This window comes from Neofelis nebulosa, chromosome 17 (assembly GCF_028018385.1).
Source record: "Neofelis nebulosa isolate mNeoNeb1 chromosome 17, mNeoNeb1.pri, whole genome shotgun sequence".
NCBI classification, from domain to species: Eukaryota; Metazoa; Chordata; class Mammalia; order Carnivora; family Felidae; genus Neofelis; species Neofelis nebulosa.
In genome coordinates this window covers 54046412-54066115 of record NC_080798.1, presented here as the reverse complement: position 1 = coordinate 54066115, position 19704 = coordinate 54046412, and the positions used below count along the sequence as shown (strand labels likewise).

Sequence of the window (19704 nt, the reverse complement as noted above, 5' to 3'; positions counted from 1 at the left end):
GGGCTCTGTGCTGACAGCTTGGAGGCTGGAGCCTGCTTCGGACTCTGTGTCTCCCTCTCTGTCTGCCCCTCCCCCCACTCATTCTCTCTCTCTCTCTCTCTCAAAAATAAATAAACTTTAAAGAAAAAAAATTGAAAATAATGAAAATAAAATGAATCTTACAACATCCATTCATAAATACCTACAAAGTTAGAATGTTTATAGCATGTATATATTCATTTACACACAGCATGTGTATATCTACATATTTCCTCTCCTTATCGAGCCATAATAATATCCTGACAATAGCTAATGTTCTATAAAGCTGTGGCTGACGCACACCAATGTGATTTATGGGTAGTGTTGCCAGGTTTAGAACATCTCAACACAGGACACCGAATGGGTATAAGTATGTTTCAAATACTGTGTGGGACATACTTATGCTAAACAGTTTTTTTTTTGTTTTTTTGCTTTGTTTTGTTTTTGTTATCTGAAATTAGACTTTCACTGGGCATTCCGTGTTTCATCTGGCAAACTGTTTATGGGTGTATTCGACTCCTAAGGGTGCTGTAACAAATTACTATAAACTGGGTGGCTTGAGACCACAGGAATTTCTTCTCTTAAGTTCTAGAGGCCACGCGTCTGAAATCAAAGTGTCAGCAGGGCAGTGCCCCCACTGGAGCTGTGAGCAGAATCCTTCTTTGCCTCTTCCTAGCTTCTGATGACAGCTAGCAATCCTTGGCTTGTGGGCACATTGCTCCAATCTCTGCCTGTCCTCTGTGGTCACAGGGAGCCCTCCCTGTGTCCCCGTCTCTGTCTTCTGTCTTCTCATATGACACTAGTCATACTGAGTGCAGGGTGTACCCTACCCCGATATGTCCTCACTTTAACAATTATATCGGCAGTGACCCCATTTTCCAGTAAGTTCTGGATACTAGGGGTTAGGACTTAAACAATCTTTTCAGAGGACATAATTTATCCCGTGACATGGGTTTATCTTAAGTAAAATTTTTAGGATAACTTGATTCTGGTTCATCATGAAGAACCCTCTTCAAATTATGAGAAACTGAGTCTCAGACAGAGTGAATCATCTGCTCAAGGTTGCATAGCTACACGGAGATCTTGGTGAGACCGAAACTGAGCAGCTCAGGTGAAGGCTGTGCTCACAGCCCCTTCTAGAAAGGTGAATAGTATACAGCATGAGGAATGAGAACCCAGAGCTGTGGCCTGAGTTTGCTCAGAACAGACTCCTTGTGACATGGCCATAGCTCGCTCCCCACCCCTCTTTGCCTCAGGGTCCTGATGTCAAAAATGAAGAGAATTTGGGGCGCCTGGGTGGCTCAGTTGGTTAAGCATCCGACTCGTGGTCTTGGCTCAGGTCATGATCTCACGGTTCATGAGTTGGAGCCCCACGTGGGGCTCCACGCTGCCAGGGCAAAGCCTGCTTGGGATTCTGTCTCCTTCTCTCTCTGCTCTCCCCCTCCTCAAAATGAATAAATGAATAAATTTTTAAATGAAAGATTTTGCTACCGCTGCTGTGCAGGATCCATAGCCACATGTGCCTTCGGAGGACCTGAGGTCGGGCTGGTGGAGATTGCTTCACAGTCAAACACACACTGGATTTCAAATAAAGGCTCCAAGACAAAGGGACCAAAAGAACCCCTCCGTGATTCTTTGATAGCACGCGTCAGATTGATAATAATTTGGATACGTGGGGTTAAGCAAAACATCTTGCTAAAATGAATCCACAGATTTCTTTCGACTTTTTAAAGATTTCATACCTGAAAAACACTTTTATGTCATTATTTTTATGACTGTTTTTCTTTCACCTCATTTAAATGTTTCATGCATGACTCACACTGGCTTAGATCCTTAAGTCTCAGGTCGTGTATTTGCTTTAAAAAAAAAAAAAAAAAAGGAAAAGTTGTTTGTCTTTTAGCCATAGAACCCTTCACCCAAGCACCACGTAGGCTCTACCCCAAAAGTCAGTTTTCTTTATGTAATCATGTGTTTATTCAACAAATGTTCATCGAGCACATCCCAGGCAGCATGAACTGCTCTGGGAACTGGGGATTGAATGGGACGCAGCATATCTGTTGTCTCTTCTCCTCTCTTGGAGCTTGCATTCTCAGAGACGGTAGGGACAGAAGGTAAACAAACAAACAAATGAGATATACATTTAACTGGAATACAAAAGTTAGGTTTTATGTTTGGAAAGTGCCAGAAAAGAAACCAGCAGGATAACAAATTGAGAGGGCACCATAGAGAGACCCTCCTTCAAGGTAGGGTGTCCAGGGAAAACCTCTCTAAGGGAGAACACCTACGTGGAGCCCCGAAATATCCAGGGGAAAGGTCTTGAGTCCCTACCTAGTGTCCCTTTCTGCCTTCCCCTGACCCCCGGCCCAGCCCGACTGGGGCTACATTCTCACTTCTGGGACACTCAGTTCAGTCACTTCTAAAGGGAAGGTTAGTAGCTCCTTCTTCAAAGTAGAGATCTGAAAAACCAAGGAGAATATTTTAATGCCATGTTATCAGTTTTCCCATTTAAAGAGTCAGACCGAGGGGGGTGCCTGGGTGGCTCAGTCGGTTAAGCATCTGACTTCAGCTCCGGTCATGATCTCACGGTTCTTGAGTCTGAGCCCCGCGTCGGGCTCTGCGCTGACAGCTCAGAGCCTGGAGCCTGTTTCAGATTCCGTGTCTCCCTCTCTCTCTGACCCTCCCCCGCTCGTGCTCTGTCTTTCTCTGACTCAAAAATAAACATTAAAATTTAAAACAAAAAGTAAGGAAATGGACCAAGAAAGCATTAATAGGGAGGTTGAAAGGAGGGAACAGAATGGCTGCAGAGAATCAACAGAGGGACCAGAAGAAGGGTCTTCTCTTGTGAAACAAAATGCAGAATAAAGACAGAATTGGGGAAGACCAAGTTGGAAGAAGGAATAAAAAGGAGGAGGTGGGGCAGGCAGAGGGAGAAGAGAGAGAAGAAATAAGACAAGGCCGGGAGATGGTGAGATGGTCCCTCATAGGGTTTTCCATAAACCAATGCTCTCTTCTTCATTTTCTTGCAAGTTTGTTTCAGTCTTGAGTTGTCGGTGAGGTCTCAGAGCTCTAAAGTGCTCTAGAAGTTACAACTGCTGCAGATGATTAGAACATGGTAGGTGGCCCTGTATCATACTCTCGGTAGACATTCAACTGTCCCAGGGGGGAGGTACAGGCTCAGCACTATGGTTAGCATTGCCTTCTGTCTTTCCAAGGACCTAGGCAAGGGGAGCTACCTAGATAGAACTTTTGCCAGGTATCCTTGTTTTCACAAAGAAGTGTGGTTTCTCTAGGCTTTTGAAATGTATTAATTTACCCAGCACATGCTTGGGGGTGAGGGGTGCCCACTCTGAGCTCCCCTTATGGGAGCATTGTTTGGTGCACATGAACTTGAGCTCTCTTTCCTAATCTCTGGAATAGACTCACCCTGGTGGGTTTTGTATGACCTTGGCAATCCTTTTGTCTTACCCACCACTGTTGTCTCCCACTGGGGAAGAGGACCCAGAACACAAAACACAAATTCTAGACACGGGGCTGACCAGATCAACCTGTTACCCTTGGACCAGCAGTGTTGTTGTATATTTCTTCCTATTCTCTTTTTTAATAAAATCAATTGATTATTTTAATGGAGAGAACTTATTTAGAGTCAGATTTAACCTTATTAGATAGCACTGATATATTTTCAGTCTTTAACTCTGATATGAAAAGCAAATAAAACCATGAAAAAGGGGAGTTGAAAAAAAAAACTCACCAAATCATTATGAGCATTTGATTGACAGTAGGGTAAGGAAGAACATTTTAACCCTGAGCAATTGCTCTGATAGTGAACGTGTATTAATTTGAATCCCTAAGATAGAATATTTATATGGAAAGATAATAACATAAACCATGCAAGGCTATTAAAATGTTAGTTTGGATATAAATTTATAATTTTGAGTATGTAAAAATATAATTGGGTCAAGTAAAAATGTGAGATGACTACATTTAAAGTTTTTAACTATAAAAATACTACAAGGACATTAACAGTCACTTTAAGAAAAAAATCACCCCCCACTATCTCACTATCCTAGTAGACCTGCTTCCATTGTTTTTGCAAATTCCTATCTCTATCTACGTATGTGTATTTACATATTGTAATTATAGTACCAGTCTCATTTTTATTTATAGATCTTTCATCCATCTGTCTTCAGAGTCATAATAAACATCACATCTCAGCTCAGTCGCATGTTTCTTGGGGAAATAGCTAAGAATCCTCACTCCCTCGCTTGGTCACTATTCCCTCCTAAATCACAAAAGGACCATTCTCCTTAACACTGATCAGAGCAGTGTTACTTTTTTGTGTTTGTTTCTTTGATTAATATCTGCTTCCTTCTGGAGAAACAGAAGTTCCTCAGTGTATCATTTTTGCTCACAGTTATATCTCTAGCCCGCAGTAAGTGCTGATTAACTATTTCTTAAATACACGTACATAATAGCTACATGGTATCTCATTGTGTTCATGTTGCAATGTTCCTGACCTCATGCTGCTGGCATTTTTACTAATTTGCTTCAGATGTGTTTCTTGAATAAAATATATGTAATAAATGTCTTTATGCACCAAATTTTTAACCAAATTTTAACTTATTTCCTTAAAATACAAATCACCAGGGCAATGTTTATGAGCGTTTTATGGTGCTTGATGTATCTGTATATTATTCCAAAAGGGTTGGACATATTTATAAAGACTATCAAATGATGAAACTATTTTGAATCAGTTATGATTGTTGAATCAGTTATGATTATAAATTAAATATATATAGCATAATTAACTTAAAAATATTATAAAGACCCTCCATAACATCCATAAGCACATTACACAAAGGTGACCACCATGAAACTTTCCTTTCAAGTTGGGTTTCATGTGTGTGTGTTTAAAGCTAGGTCCCAATTATGTAAATTCTGAGCCATGGGATTTACATAGCTTACTACTCTGCTCCCATCCCTTCCATTTGCATTACATAATGGTAATTTTTTATTCTTCTGACCACTTAGCTTTCATGGCTTCATATAACTTCATTGTATGGATAAGTTAATTTAATATTGTCCTCCTATGCAAAGATTGTTTTCAGTTATTTCTTATTTTATAGGCATTGTAGCGATGAGAGTTATGTTGTATAAAGTCACCGTGAATACTGAATTCGTGAAAACTGAATTAGTGAATACTGAACCATTGCTCCTAAGGGAGATACAGGGTTAGGTTCCTACAAGCCTCTGGTCGCATTTTCATCAACTGATAAATATATAACTGCCCGGTTATTTAAGACATACTGTTGATTCAGTAACATTGAACTCACAGCCAACAGCACTATAACCCATGCCTGAGTGAAGCGTATTTAACACATTTGTTTTCTCCATGAGACACATTCTGGTGTTCTTACTCTCAGGACCACTAGACAGCACTCCAGCTCTGTGTCTAGGGGACATTTTAAACAACAAACTCTCCAATAAAAAGCACTAGAATGTGGCACTAAATAGACTGTAAAAAGGACATTATTTACAGTATAATCTGAAATACAGAGGCAGGGCATCTCCTTCGTTACCTCAAGGGAACACGAGCATCAAGCAACCCAGATATTTTGCTGCTCCGCACTTGTCCACGAGTGACCACAAAACACTGCAAGGATCAATTTTGGCATTACAGATCAATTCTAGGAAATACGGAATGTGTGAGTGATGAGGATTGTCTGTGCATGTTTGGGGCATCATTGCATATGTCCTTGGCGTACATGAAGTGAAGTCTAGTGCTGTATTCTTTGAGAGGGCTTTGGAAAGGCTATGTGATAGCCATCCAAACAGAAAAGGTGAAGAGGGCCCGGTGTGGGGCATTTTATTTAGAAAAGTATATGCTACAGACAGTCTTCTGCCATGATTAGCTTCCGAGTTATTAGCCAGCTCCTTTTAGCACAGTCTGACCTGGATTCCCGTCCCTGGGGTGCAGCTGCTTCTTCGAGGGACCCCGAGTCAATTCCTCACCCCCCTGAGGTTTATCGTGTACATGAGGTAACCTTAGAACTTAGAACTTGGAACTCAAAGCGTTGTTGCAAGGAACGATTAAGTAAATGCAGATAAGGCATAGGACGGGGGCCGGGGTCAGATTCCACAAACCATGGCAAGAGAGAGGAAAACTTCCAAGGCTAACCTTCTTCCGAGTAAAACTTTGGAATGGTTGGGGGTGCCGTTCTCCTGAAGGCCTCGGAACTGCCCAAGGGGATCTATAATTACGATTTTTATTTCAAAATCCATGCGGTGTTCCGCCACCGGAGAAAGGACAAGAATCCACAGTTACAATTTAAGGATCAAGAGTTACCGAAAGGTCCTCATCTGAGCTCCAAGCCAGTCTCATTATCAGTTAGTTACAGCACAACCTTGGAGGCCCCGGATTCTATCTCAGATCACCAAGGGATATACTCTCTTTGTCCTCAGCAACGCTATATCAAAAAAAAATCAACTGCACTCCAGCGAGGTGATGCGGTGGAAAGATCACCGGGTCTTGAGTTGCACCGACCTGAGTTTGACTCACGACGTCTTTCTCTTACTCTCTGTGACTTTCAGAGCAATTGCCTTCTTCCCTTGAGACTTGTTTTCTTTTTGGTTTTGGTTTTGTGTTTTTGTTTTTGTTTCTGTTTTCCATCTGGCAAATGGGCATGAATAAGGAAGGCATAGTTCGTAGTTTTGTTGTAGATGTTTGGAAAGTTATTTGTAAAGGACCTAGCCAGGTGACTACCAGCTCTTGTCGGAGTGTCTGTGTGCATTCTTTGTGCATTATTAAAAGGCACATCACTCTGATTCTTACAAATACCCTGTAGCTTTCCTGCGCCCCGGTTCACATTTCCATTTGCTTTCTCTTTTCGATCTCTTCCTCCTGACAGAAAATAGGACTAACTGTATCGCGGGACAGAATCTTTACTTGGAATGTGAACCTGCAGTAAGGAAAGGCATTGCATTGACTTCCCCTTCCCTGAAATCTATTTCAAAAATCCTGAGGGAAGCGAGGCTCTAATAGAATGATGGTAGGAGGGATGACACATGGAATTGTTATAAAATGATGAGTGTTCCAGGGCCAAACTGGAATGATATAAAAAGGGGAAAAAATATTCCTGCCCACTTTCTTCTCAAGACCAAGGGAGCTGTTCAACATAATTATTACAAGCTCCCGTCCCCAGGAGTTATAACTTAATATCCTATTTCAAATACGTTACTTAAAGATAGAGTTAGTTTTTTTTTTTTTCCTTAAAGAGAGAAGAGTCATCTTTGGTTAGTTAATAATGTAACAATTCCAATTTTGAGTTAGATGATTTAATAGGCTGGAAAAATCATCTAGTTGTCTATGTGTGCGTCTGTACCCTTATATACATACATGCATACACGTGTGTGTGCACATAGGCTCTTTCGCCCAGAGAGACGTGAGGCTTTGTCTGAGGGAGGTGAAATAGTTACTCCTGATGCTGGGACTCTTTGATAATGAAGTGGCTGTTTTTATTATTTATGTGTGAAGTTTCGTCTTCTTAAAAAAAAAAAAAAAACAGAAAGAAAAAGAAATGGGCATCAGTGTCCTATCGGTTTCCTGGTCGGGATATTCTACTGGAATTACAGAAGATGTCAGATGGGGAGAATTGGGTGTCACATATATGGAATCTCTGCATTATTTGCTGTAACTGCGCGGGGGTTTACAGTTTTCTCAAAATAAGGGAGAGGGCAAGAAGGAAAGAAGGAGCGGTGGGGAAGAAGGTGGCTTTCAGCCCTCTACACCTTGCTTCGGGGTCGGTCACGCCCATCTGCCCACAGCACCTGCATCCATCCCTTTATGTGGCCCATGCCTTCCCCACCTTCAGATCTGAGCTCAGCTCTTTCTGCCTCAAGGCCCTTCATTCACCTGAGTCCTTCAGCCTTCAGACTTTTCCTGCTGAACAGATCTCATGGTTCTCAGGTCCACACCCTGTTCTGGATACCCACATAATTTAAACTAAAGGATTAAATATCAGTTGGGGTGCAAGTGTCCTCTCCCAGCGAGGATGTGGGCTCCCGAGGGAGGCACCCTATCTCCATTGCCCCCCTTCCCGTCACCTGGGTTTGGACCAGTTCTCAGTTCTCAGCATATAGTGTATATTTAATAAATATTTAATAAAAGTGATCATTTCTTTATTGCTTAGCAAACTCATGCCTTTGTAAAAATGTTGGGGAGGCTGTCCCATAACACTGATAAGTAAGAAGTGGCCTTTTTGTTGACTTTACAGAAACAGTGAGAATAGCATCTACTGTCTAATTCTCTACTGTCTTCAGGAGACGAAGTCAAACCCCTGAACGCCGCATCACACAGCCTCTTCAGCCAAGGGCCCCCATCCCGGTCCACCTTTCCATCCGCCTCCCTCCCTCACGTTCCACCCACCCTGCCCAGTGCGACATACTTGTTCATGTCTTTGTCTCTCTGGGACTCAACTCCCTCTCACACGTGTCTGTTCTCTACGTGAACAACCCACTCATACTTTAGTTTCTAGTTCTAGGAGATCTCCTGGGTGCACCAACCCTCTGATTTTACGATCCCGTAACACTATGGACTTGTTGGTAATAATCATGATCGCGCGTGCCATTCCGTCTTCCGTGTCTGTTACGTGGCACTGCCTGTCTCATACACTCGGGGGTGCAACCAGCACAGCACTGGCCCAGAATAATCTACAGCACATCCTGTGGGCTGAAGCATTAGCACAGTCCCTTTTGCAGGTGGAATTCATGGCTCTCATTCCCAATTCCTCCTGCTGGTCCTCTGCACCCACAAAGTGTTCGCTGACTGCTCCCAGCACCTGTCTCCCGGGATCCTGTGATCCACGATCCCGGTGACTGTCATCACCCAGAGCCTATTGTTTCGTTCTTGTTCTTGCCCACAGGCCCACCCCTTCACCTAGGCTCGTATCTGCACAAGGGCTGAGGCCATGTTCTGTGTCTTCGTAACCACAGCCCCTGGAGGTGTCTGGCATCCAGGAGGCATTCAGTACATGTGTGCCAAGGAACCAACCTTGATCTTGGGTGTGTTCTCTAATGGTTATGGCTGTACCTGTTAAGCTGTTGATTGAGGTGGGGAGGGATCGAGAGAGGGAGAGAGAATCCCAAGCAAGCTCTATGCTGTCAGCACAGAGTGGGGCACGGCTCAATCCCACGAACCGTGAGATCGTGACCTGAGCCAAGATCAAGAGTTGGATGCTGAACCGACTGAACCACCCAGACGCCCCCACAAAATGTTGGTATTATTGAATTCATCTCCCTGTGAGTGGTCTCAGGCTCCCTGGACTTGGGTGTGAGCCCTGTGGCACGAGTGAAGCGGACCCCACATTTAAACAGTGTGTGTCAGACCCACCGTCCCCCCAGGGGGTTGGGAACACTGGCCCAGGAAGGAGCTTGAAATATGCACTAAGTAAACAAAATGCGCTAAATGTTCTTTGAGGGATTTTGTAGAAAGCCCCACCCCAGCAAGAATAGCACAGACACCAGGAGCGAGCACGTGGGCTTGAAAAGAGATGCCGATATGGGGTCTGAAGGATTTCCCAGGTTCTGGGGGTCCTGACGGCGATGGGCTGTGGGTCTGTGGCTCAGCCATGGGTGCAGAGGGAGCAGCGTCAGAGGTGAGGGAACAGGGTGGCTTAATGTGTGGGGCTCCCAGTTTTCCTCCTCCATACCTACACCTCCCATCTGACTGCCTAGGAAAGTTCTGTCTCACCTGCCTGGGTCCTGGGCTGTGGCAAGACGCCAGAGGGGAAGCTCCCGGAAGGAGGGAAGGAAGCCTGCTTTGTGGCCAGCCCCTGGCAGGGCTCCTTCTAGAGGGGCTGGGAGAAGCGGGCAGACAGGGAGGGGTTTTTTTTTTGTTTGTTTTTTGATTTTTGTTTTTTTTTTTTTTTAAGGGAAAGAGAGAAAGAGAGGAAGGGAAGAAGGGGAAGAAGGTTTTGGAAGTTTAGAAAGGGAAGGATCCAGAATAGACGTGGACCAGGTGAATGGAACGGAGGGCAGAGGCGTTTTAGGAAGCGTTGCTTGGGAGCTGGGATCTTTTTGGTCCTGATCCCCATAACGTCCTCCACTGAGAGACCGGGCTTCTTTGAAATGACATTTGCTGCAGCACTGTGCCACGGGGGACCCGTGTGTGTGTGTGTGTGTGTGTGTGTGTACTGATCCAAGCAACGAATTCAGATGGGGCTCAGCCTGGACCTGGACCGCCAAGATTCATGCACTGACATTAGTGCTCCTGCAACCTCACAGAGTCGCTCGGCCCTCCTGTGACTCAATTTACTCGTTGGCAAACCCGGATGGTACCTGCCTCGTGGGATCACTCTGGGGCTTACACAAGGGAATCCAGAGCAGTGCCAGGCACACAGCAAACACTCACGCACGTAAATGTCAGGCAGCAGCACGTCCTCACCAGTCAGCACCTCTGGGCACAGACGCCTGTCTTTTCTCTACCACCCTGTCCCTTCAGGGGCCAGCTCCCCTGTTTGCCAGGGACAGAGGGGCTTCCGGGGGACCCAGGACTCCTCCGTTTAAAACCAGGTGCAGCCCCGGGCACACAGGAGCGAGTTGGCCACGCTCTCTGTCATCCTCCACCTCCTATTCCAACCCCATTCAAGGTCTCGTATACAGCAAACACTTAAGTATTATTGGTTCTCTGAGCCAAGCAATTGCTTGACTCCTGGGATAATTATTTAACTCTTCCTGGGCTGTAGATGCACCGGGGTCTCTAGGCGATCCATTGCCTAATACCTTCCCAGAATGGGCCCGGTCAGGTCCAGAAGGGAAGAGAGGCAGGGAGTGGGGGCTGAGGACACTCAGGGGGTGACTCAGCACTGAGTCTGGGGGCTCTGTCACGACAGGCCCACCTTCCCCTGGAACACCCATGCCCCAGCAATGTGCCCCGCCCTGAGCAGTGACTCAGACGAGGCGCTCCAGCTGTCACTCAGTGAAGGGCCTTCTAGGGCCAGGCCGGCCCCTCCTGCCACCTTCTCAGTAAGGGCAGAAGCCGGGACAGCCAGCTCGGGTCCTGGAGGAGGCGGCACCGGTCACCCCATGGAGATATGTGAGCTGAGTCACCAGAGCAAGGCGCCTTTGCCCTGCCTGCTGTGCCCCGAGCAAATCGGGTGCCCTCTGCACACAAGTTTTGGGAGGGGAACCTCCCAGTTTCGGTTATTTCCCAGCCAAACTCTTCTAAGCAAAAATGTGATTGGGAAGATTCCAGGCTCAGCTCCCCAGGGAATAAAGAAATGCTATCTTTATAATGATTGTATCACTGCCACCGTTTCCCGTGATTCTCCATCCTTCCCCAAGCCCCTCCCCCCTGCATGCCTGGATTTTTTTTTTTTTCCTTATACCAGTCAGCCCTTGAAATGGCCCTGGGAAATAGTTATTACTATCCACACCTAATATTTACATCATTAGTACATGATGAAACTAAGACTTTGGGAGGGTCTAGAACATGGGCAAAGTCACAGGGTTATGACTGGCAAATCCCGGACTCCAAGGCCCACCCCCTCCTCCCCAAATCCTGCCTTTCCCAGGCCACCCCACCCTGAGCATGGGCCCGACACACCTCGTGCCCTGGTTTTTATCCAGAAAAAATATGGAGAGCCGGACAAGCAGTTGGATTCAGAGGCGGTATGACACGAAAGGAATCTAAACAGGCAAACAGTACTTTAAAAAAGAAAAAAAAAAACCAAAACGTTCATTTCGCTTAGCAGAATGAACTCACGGTCCGTTCCCTGCTTCTGGGTCATTCTCCTGCTCGTGTTGATTTATAGATCGTCTCCAACTGCCATTTCCCTTTATTTCCCGGCAACTTTCAGGCTCGTGGGTCCTATTAAAGGATCCTTCTTTGCTCCTTGGTTCATTTGCCAAAACACACTCAGTCCTGCGTCTGTCTGCAATTTCTGTCAATTCAGTGTTTTAATTATGTTTGAATTAATCGACAGGATTGTTCTTTATTAAAAAAAAAATACAAATCCGAATAATACTGCATTGCACATTTGAAAGTTGCTGAGAGAGCAGGTCTTAAAAGTTCTTGTCCCAAGAGAAAAACAAAAAGTTGATACCTGTGACGGTGGATGTCAGCTAGGCTGATGGTGATCGTTTTGCAGGGTATACAGATGGTGAATCAAGACGTCGTACCCCTGAAATTAATGTCATGTTCTGTCATCTGCTTGCAAAATTTGCTTTTTATAAAGTCCGAATTCCTTGGACTGACTTGTCTCGCCTTCTCTTCCAGACCTCCTCTGTTGGCTGTTTCGGGAACAGTGGGGACCGGTCTGTGCCCTCCCCTCTGACAGGGCGTCCTCAGACCCTTCTTTGATCGGCCATCTCTTCCTTACTGACCTCTCAAACCAGAGTTCCAAAGTCACCTCCCTAAGTGGGCTTCCCTGAGTCCCCTTGGCCCCGACTGTAGCTGTCACAAAACTTTGCAATAACTCAAACACCGTCCTCAAGATGCACATCTGCTGAGTTTCCTAACAAAAGGGCAAGTTAGGGTCTTCTGGGATTCTGGTAAAAAAATGAGTTTCCCAGGGCCCGTCCCCCAGCCATTTTGATTCCGTCAGTCTCCTGCCACGGAGAGATCTGTATCTTTAACACATGCTCTGGGCGATTCTGATTCAGCCACTTCCTAGGCCATACTCTTAAGAAAGTGCACGTTGTTGTAACTATGTATTTATATCTCTGTTCTCTGTGACCTCCACTGACCACCCCCTCAACGGTCAAGAGCTCTCAGGAACAAGACCAACATATTTTCATTCCTAGGGTCCTGGTGCTTGGCCTAAGTACTGGGGTAGAGCAGGTGCACCGTAAGTATGTGATGACTGAGCCCCATTTGGTCGTCTTGTCTAGAATTACTTATTAAGCACCTACTGTGCGCACACGAGTATCCTATGCACTGCGGAGAAGCAAGAGAGATTAAAATCCCTGTCCTTATGGACCAAACGATGGATGAGTGAATTACAAAGAGCAGATTCTGCATTCTGAGTTTGAACAATCGTGTCTCAGAGGGCTACTGATAGCCAGGCGTCAGGTGTTTTCATGGACGCTATGCAATTAGACATCACGATCAGCAGGATAAATAATACAAGCGAATGCTGCTCCTGTTCATGACTGCCCCCCCCCCGTTTTCATGACTTTTTTAAAAACTTTTTTTGTTTGTTATAGTCGACACGCAATGTTGTATACACTTCAGGGGCACGACACAGTGATTCTACAACTGTATACGTTATGCTGTGCTCACCCCAAGTGTAGGTACCATCTGTCCCCATGCCACACGATTACCGTACCATCGACTATATTCCCCACGCTGTCCCTTTCATCCCCGTGACTTATTCATTCCGTACCAGGAAGCCTGTACCTCCCACTGTCCCTCTCCCGTTTCGCCCATCCCCGTACCCACCTTCCCTCTGGCAGTCATCAGTTTGTTTTCTGGATTTATGGGTCTCTTTCCACTTTCCGTTTGTTTTGTTTGGTTAGATTCCACATATAAGCAAAGTCATATGGTATTTGTCTTTCTCTGTCTGACTCGCTTCACTCAGCAGAATACCCTCTCTGTCCCCCGTGTCGTCCCAAATGGCAAGACGTCATTCTTCTTTATGGCTGAGTAATATTCCATTGGGGACGCATACCCTGTCGTCTTTATCCATTCATCTACCGATGGACACTTGCGTTGTTTTCCGTATTTTGGCTATTGTAAATAACGCTGCTCTTGGCTATTGTACAATCTTGGCTATTGTAAATAACATAGGGCTGGACATATCTTTTCGAACCGGGGCTCCTGTTTCTTTTTTTAACGGTGAGGAACTTGCAAATTCAAGAGGCTGTGGCTGGCGGTGTATTAGAGAGCCACTCACCTGCAGAGTCTGAATTCAAAGGCCGGCCTGTTCCTCTCGAGCCCTGAGGTCCTGGTTTCTCCCCGGGGACTCATCACCGCCGTGGCATGGCTACAGTGTTCTTTCACCTGGTACAGGTGACCTTACTCAGCCAAGCCAGAAGACATGAGCACGGGCCACCCAGCTGTCACTAGCCCCACTCACCTGTGGGGCTGCACGGGCACCAGGGTTCCCCGGGGCCGGCCCGTCGAGGGCCTATTGGTACGACTGTGCTTCGTGTCAGGAAGCATGTTGTGATCGTCACTCCTCCGTCGTCACGCTTTCATCAGGAGGACTTAGAACAGAGGGGGCTGAAATGGCTTCGTGTTAGCCCAAAAATCCAGAGATTAATAGTAAACCTTGAAAATAGTGAAGCATCTGATTTGAGCTTTTCCGTCGACAAACCCAATAACACAGAGGAAACTATTAACATACAAATAGACAGGCTTCCCATTAAAACAGCAGCAGACAGTTCTGGAAAAGACCTCTTCACGCAGAAAGCAATTATGATGGGAAATCGAGTCCGATTCAGACCCATTTTCAGCAAGCTTGGAAAATCAAAATGTAACCGCTCGTAAGTGGGGAGACAGCCCTGCTGTGGGGGAACTGGCAGCCAATTCTTTATTATGATTGCTACTTTTATTATTTTAGTTTTAAAGAATTCAATGTTACAAGCTCCAAATCTTCCTGACTTGCAACCTTTGCTCAGAGGGTTATGGCACAGCACAGACACATTTATTTACATAAAAGAAAAACAAATCAGCCCATATACAAACAAACAGATTTTTTTTTTAAGCTCAACTTTCCGGAGGTTGATAGCGTTTCTAGCTGAGATGCCCCTCGAACCAAGAACTTCTAAAGTTCTCCTGTGACTGTCTGTACCCTCTGCAAGCCAGATGCTTCAGTCTAGGCCCTTCTGCTTTCGCCGAAGCTGGGAATGTGCAAACCGGAACTGTTAGAGGCATGGCTGAGTCAAGAGATGGGATGCCAGACCAGACAAACTTAGAAGCTGCAGGTGAGGACAAAAAACCCTTCTAGAAAACAGGAGGGCTTTCTTCCACACGGTTGTGGGAGAGGAAGCCGTCAGGGATGCGACCATGAAATAATAGGCACAGCACTCCGGGACCTTCATGAAAGTGTAAGAGGTTAGTGACACTTTGCCCGCGGTGACATCACGTGGATTGAGTGGCTAAGACCCCTGCTGTGCCCTTTCCTGTCACCAGGCAATTCTTCTGCGATCACATACTTAAAGAAAAAATTTTTTAATGTTTATTTATTTATTTTTTTGAGGGACAGAGCAGGGGAGGGACTGAGAGAGAGGGAGACACGGAATCCAAAGCAGGCTCCAGGCTCTGAACTGTCAGCCCAGAGCCTGATGCAGGGCTCGAACCCGTGAACTGCAAGATTGTGACCGGAACCGAAGTAGGACGTTCAACCGACTGAGCCACCGAGGTGCTCCTGCCATAACATACTTTACTCTGATTAAAAGCTTATAGCGTTCGCGGCACCTGAGTGGCTCAGTCGGTTGAGCGTCTGACTTCGGCTCGGTCATAATCTCACAGTTCCTGAGTTCGAGCCCCGCGTCAGGCTCTGTGCTGACAGCTCAGAGCCTGGAGCCTGCTTCGGATTCTGTGTCTCCCTTTCTCTCTGCCCCTCCCCTGCTCATGCTTTGTCTTTCTCTGTCTCTCAAAACTGGATAAACATTAAAAAAATTTTTTTAATAAAAACTTAGGTTTCTGTCTCCTATGCTACGTTGGAGATCTAGTGCTTTATAATCTCTGATTACCTTTTCGGAGGAGGACAAGCTCCTCACATTTGACTCAGACACGCTCCAGGTGCTGGCCCTCTAGCCGAGCTCCCTCGCTTCTCCGTGCCCCAGCTGATCCGCTTGTCTTAGTTCCGCAGATGTGCCATGCCCCTCATGCTCTGGGCCTTTGCACATGCCTTTCTCTCCGCCCGGATGCTGTTCTGTCTCCCGCCTCCCCACCTCCTGCCTTCTGCACAGCACCCTTGCTAGCCACTGGGTTATATGCACACGTGACAAAGAGCCTGAGCTCTTTTCTCTTAGTGCCTTTGTCTATAACTATAAATTCACCTGGGTAATTATTTGGTACCTGCCAGTGTCCCCCTTCCCCTGCAGACTCTAAGATCCGTTTGATCATGGAGCTGACTTTGCCACAACCTCACGCAACAGCTGGTCAAAGGTTGAACAAGTCTTTCCTCGGCACCCGGCTCGGACCCTACTTCTAGGCCAGACTCTTAGACCTCACAAGAAGGGTCCGATTCTACCATGAAGGAAAATTTTAGAGCTACCTCATTCGTGTAGTCACTTGCCACTGAATCAGTCATTCAGCAAATGGCCTTGGATAATCTGTTGGGTCAGGTGGCCAACACATGAGGAACCGTTTATGGTGACAGATGTATAGGGTGTGATGAGGAAATAAACAGATGATGAGAGAGCCATATTAGTAAGAGTCCTACTAGAAGGTACCAAGAGTATAAAGAATTATGTCTTTTCCTTCCTCCCTCTCTTCCCTTCTCCCTCTCTCCATCTCGTCTCTCTCTGTCCCTCTCCCTTTGTCTCCCTCCCTCTCCCTCTCTCCCCCCACTCCTCTCCCTCTCTCCCTCCCTTTCCCTCTCTCCCTCTCTCTCTTTCCCTCCCTCTCCCTCTCTTTCCCTCTCTCCCTCCCTCTCTTCCCTTCTCCCTCTCTCCGTCTCATCTCTCTCCATCCCTCTCCCTCTGTCTCCCTCCCTCTCCCTCTCTCTCCCCACCTCCCTCTCTCCTCTCTCTCTCTCCCTCTCTCTTCTCTCCCTCTCCCTCTCTCTCTCTCTCGCCCTCTCTCTACCTCCCTCTCCCTCTCTCCCTCCCTCTCCCTCTCTCTCCCTCTCTCTCCCTCTCTCTCCCTCTCTCTCCCTCCCTTTCCCTCTCTCTCTCTCCCTTTCTCTCTCTCCCTCTCCCTCCCTCTCCCTCTCTCTCTCCCTCCCTCTCTCTCTCTCCCTCTGTCTCCCTCTCTCTCCCTCTCTCCCCTTTAACTGGTTCTGCCTCCTGGGACATTGTGCATGCCTATGCCGCTTACCCTGGGCTAAACCAGACTAGTTCTGTAAACCAATGAACATAGGACAGAGTGACGTCATACTCAGCCCTGGCCTCGAGACGCCTGTAGCCTGGAAGAGACAGACAGACCTATAACAAATTGCGATCATGCTGAAGACAGCCAGGTGCACTAAGTTCTGTGTTGTGGTTTGAGAAAGAAGTGAGTGGCTCAGCAGAGAGAGGAAGTGGTCTTGTGTCTGGAGGTGGAGTTTGACCTCCATTACAACATGGGACCCGAGCTGTGTCTTGCATTTGTCAAATCCCATTCCATGTGATCCCCATTGTCATATCTTAGAGAGACATAAGGGGATGGATCCTCCACTAATGGGCTGGACAGACTCTTAACTTTTTTTCACAAAAGGAGTACGTGACAAAACAGCGCAAAGAAATGCTCTGGTTGTGAGGCTTCCGAAGTTCCCTATTTTGGTACGCCTAGTCTCTTTCACCAGTGAGAATCCCCCCGAAGTCCCCAAGGCACAGAGGTCGCAAAGGTAACATCCAACAGGGGCTTGCTGGTGAATTCTCAGGGCCCAAAATGTTTCACAGCTCAGGCAGGATGTTCTCCCCCAAGCGTGTCTCTAGTCTGCAAAGGTAGAGAGAATTTTTCACCAATTAGTAACAGACCCCAGAGAGAAGAGTAAGCAGATCATGTTCTATCCAGCTTTTGAGAGTTTTACGTACAAAACGAGCTTAACTTTTTTGCCTTTGTCAGGGAGTGTGTTTGGGGTTTACACAGGGCAAAATGTTTGAAATCTTCCCACTCTTCAAGTTGAAAGAAATCTCATTGTCACCAAACCCGGTACATTGAATCTATCCCTTGTGTAAAATACTTAATACAGATTGTCTTATGTGATTTTTAACCGTGACAATCACCCTCCTTCTCAATAATGATAAGTTCCTAACCACAAAGGGCCACTCTTTTGGTATACCTTCTGGAATTTAGATAGAGTTCATTGCATGGATATACATGGGTGGATGGACAGATGAATGAATCAGTCGATGGATGGATGGGTGAATGGGCAGATAGATGGATGGGTGAATGGACAGATGGATACAAGGAGAGAAAATAGTCTCCAAGAAAATCTACTTGGCACAGAAGGATAGGAGGAGATTATAAAGCTATCCCAGTCTATCCCGCCTTTAGTGGTTTTGAAAATGTGTTCACCGATGCCTAGATATTCCTCCTTTCAAGCAGAACCTCGTTCTCTTCCCATGCGTATGAACTTAAGTTAGTGATTCGTGTACGTAGTAGAATGAATCAGAAGTGATCGTAAGCATGTTCGGAGACTGGGCCAAGAAAGGGCGCTGTGGTTACTGGTTTGATCTCTGTATTGGGCAACTTGCTGTAGAGGAAGGCAGCCGCCATGTCATGAGGACACCCAGGCAGCCCTGTGTAGGCCACCTCCGGGTGGGGAACCGAGGCCTCTGAACCCCTGTGTGATAGGCTGTGTTGGAAGCAGATTCTCCAGCCTTTTTCAAGACTTCAGGATGACTGCAGCCCCAGCCCATAGCTGACTGCAGCCTCGGGAGAGATCTTGGACTAAAACCACCCAGCCAAGCTGCTCTCAAATTCCTGCTATGAGATAATACGTGTTTGTTGTCTTAAATTGCTACCTTTGGGGTAGTTTGTTATTCAGCAATAGATAGATAAGTGATACACCACCTCACTCTTGAGATCTGATACCTGGGAACTAGGCCCCTGCAATGGTTCCTTATTGGAATAAACCAGGCTTACAGACTGCATGGAGAGTCAGCCGTAACTTGCTCTCTATTTGTTCAACCATGGTGTAACTTTCTCCGAATTAGAGACTCAGTTTGTGCAGAATTCTTTCCCCTCGTTTATTTATTTGTTCCTTATGGCATAAAATGGCCAATTGCATGGATTTGAAGTCAAACGTACCTGACTTCTAGTCTTTCCTTTCCTATTTATTGTATAGAGAACTGTTGGAAAACCCAATCTCTCTGAGATGAGATGTTTCACAATAAAACCGGAAGGGTGATGCTACTGACCTCATTGAGTTGTGCACTCCAGGACACAAGGGTTTTGTCAGGATCCATTTAGATAATGCACATAAAACATTTAGCACAGTGGTTTATACCTATTAAAAATGCAAGTAATGACAACTTACCCAAATTCCCTCACACCAGCAGATAGGAAATTCCTTTAATCCGAAGGGTTGTCCTTACTGAACTTAATCCTGAGAGACAACATGTAACAGCGGAGTCCTCTGGAAATGTGGTCCCTGGACTTGCTGCACCAGAATGATCTGAAGTATATGGAGTACCTGGGTGGATCAGTGAGCTAAGGCATTCAACTCTTGGTTTTGGCTCAGGTCATGATCTCACAGTTGGTGAGTTCAAGCCCCAAGTCGGGCTCTGCACTGACAACAGGAAGCCTGTTTGGGATTCTCTGTCTCCCTCACTCTCTGCCCTTCTCCCACTTGAGTGCTCTCTTACTCTCTCTCTCTCTAAAAATAAATAAATAAGCTTAAAAAAGAATGATCTGAAGTGTTATTAAAAATGAAGAGTTTTTAACAATTTCAGACCCTTTAAGTCAGTATCTTTGGGATGGGATTAGGGTAGGGAGAACAGAATGGTAATCTGCATTTTTTTCACATCTCCCACCCCCACCCTCAGCTTGGGTCTAGTGTTTGGAAAAGCTCCCGAATCACTGTGGCAGAAAGA

At 46.1% G+C, this 19704-nt stretch overlaps 1 long non-coding RNA gene and 1 other non-coding gene across 2 annotated transcripts in view; one reads left to right on the top strand and one right to left on the bottom strand.

The window, feature by feature from the left end:
• The window catches only part of LOC131499372 (uncharacterized), an 800352-nt gene that overhangs the window by 549421 nt on the left and 231227 nt on the right, over positions 1-19704 (top strand). The window lies entirely within an intron of this gene.
• LOC131500512 (small nucleolar RNA SNORA17) lies at positions 10431-10543 on the bottom strand. The gene has a single exon (XR_009256327.1). It is a non-coding gene; the product is annotated as a small nucleolar RNA SNORA17 (small nucleolar RNA).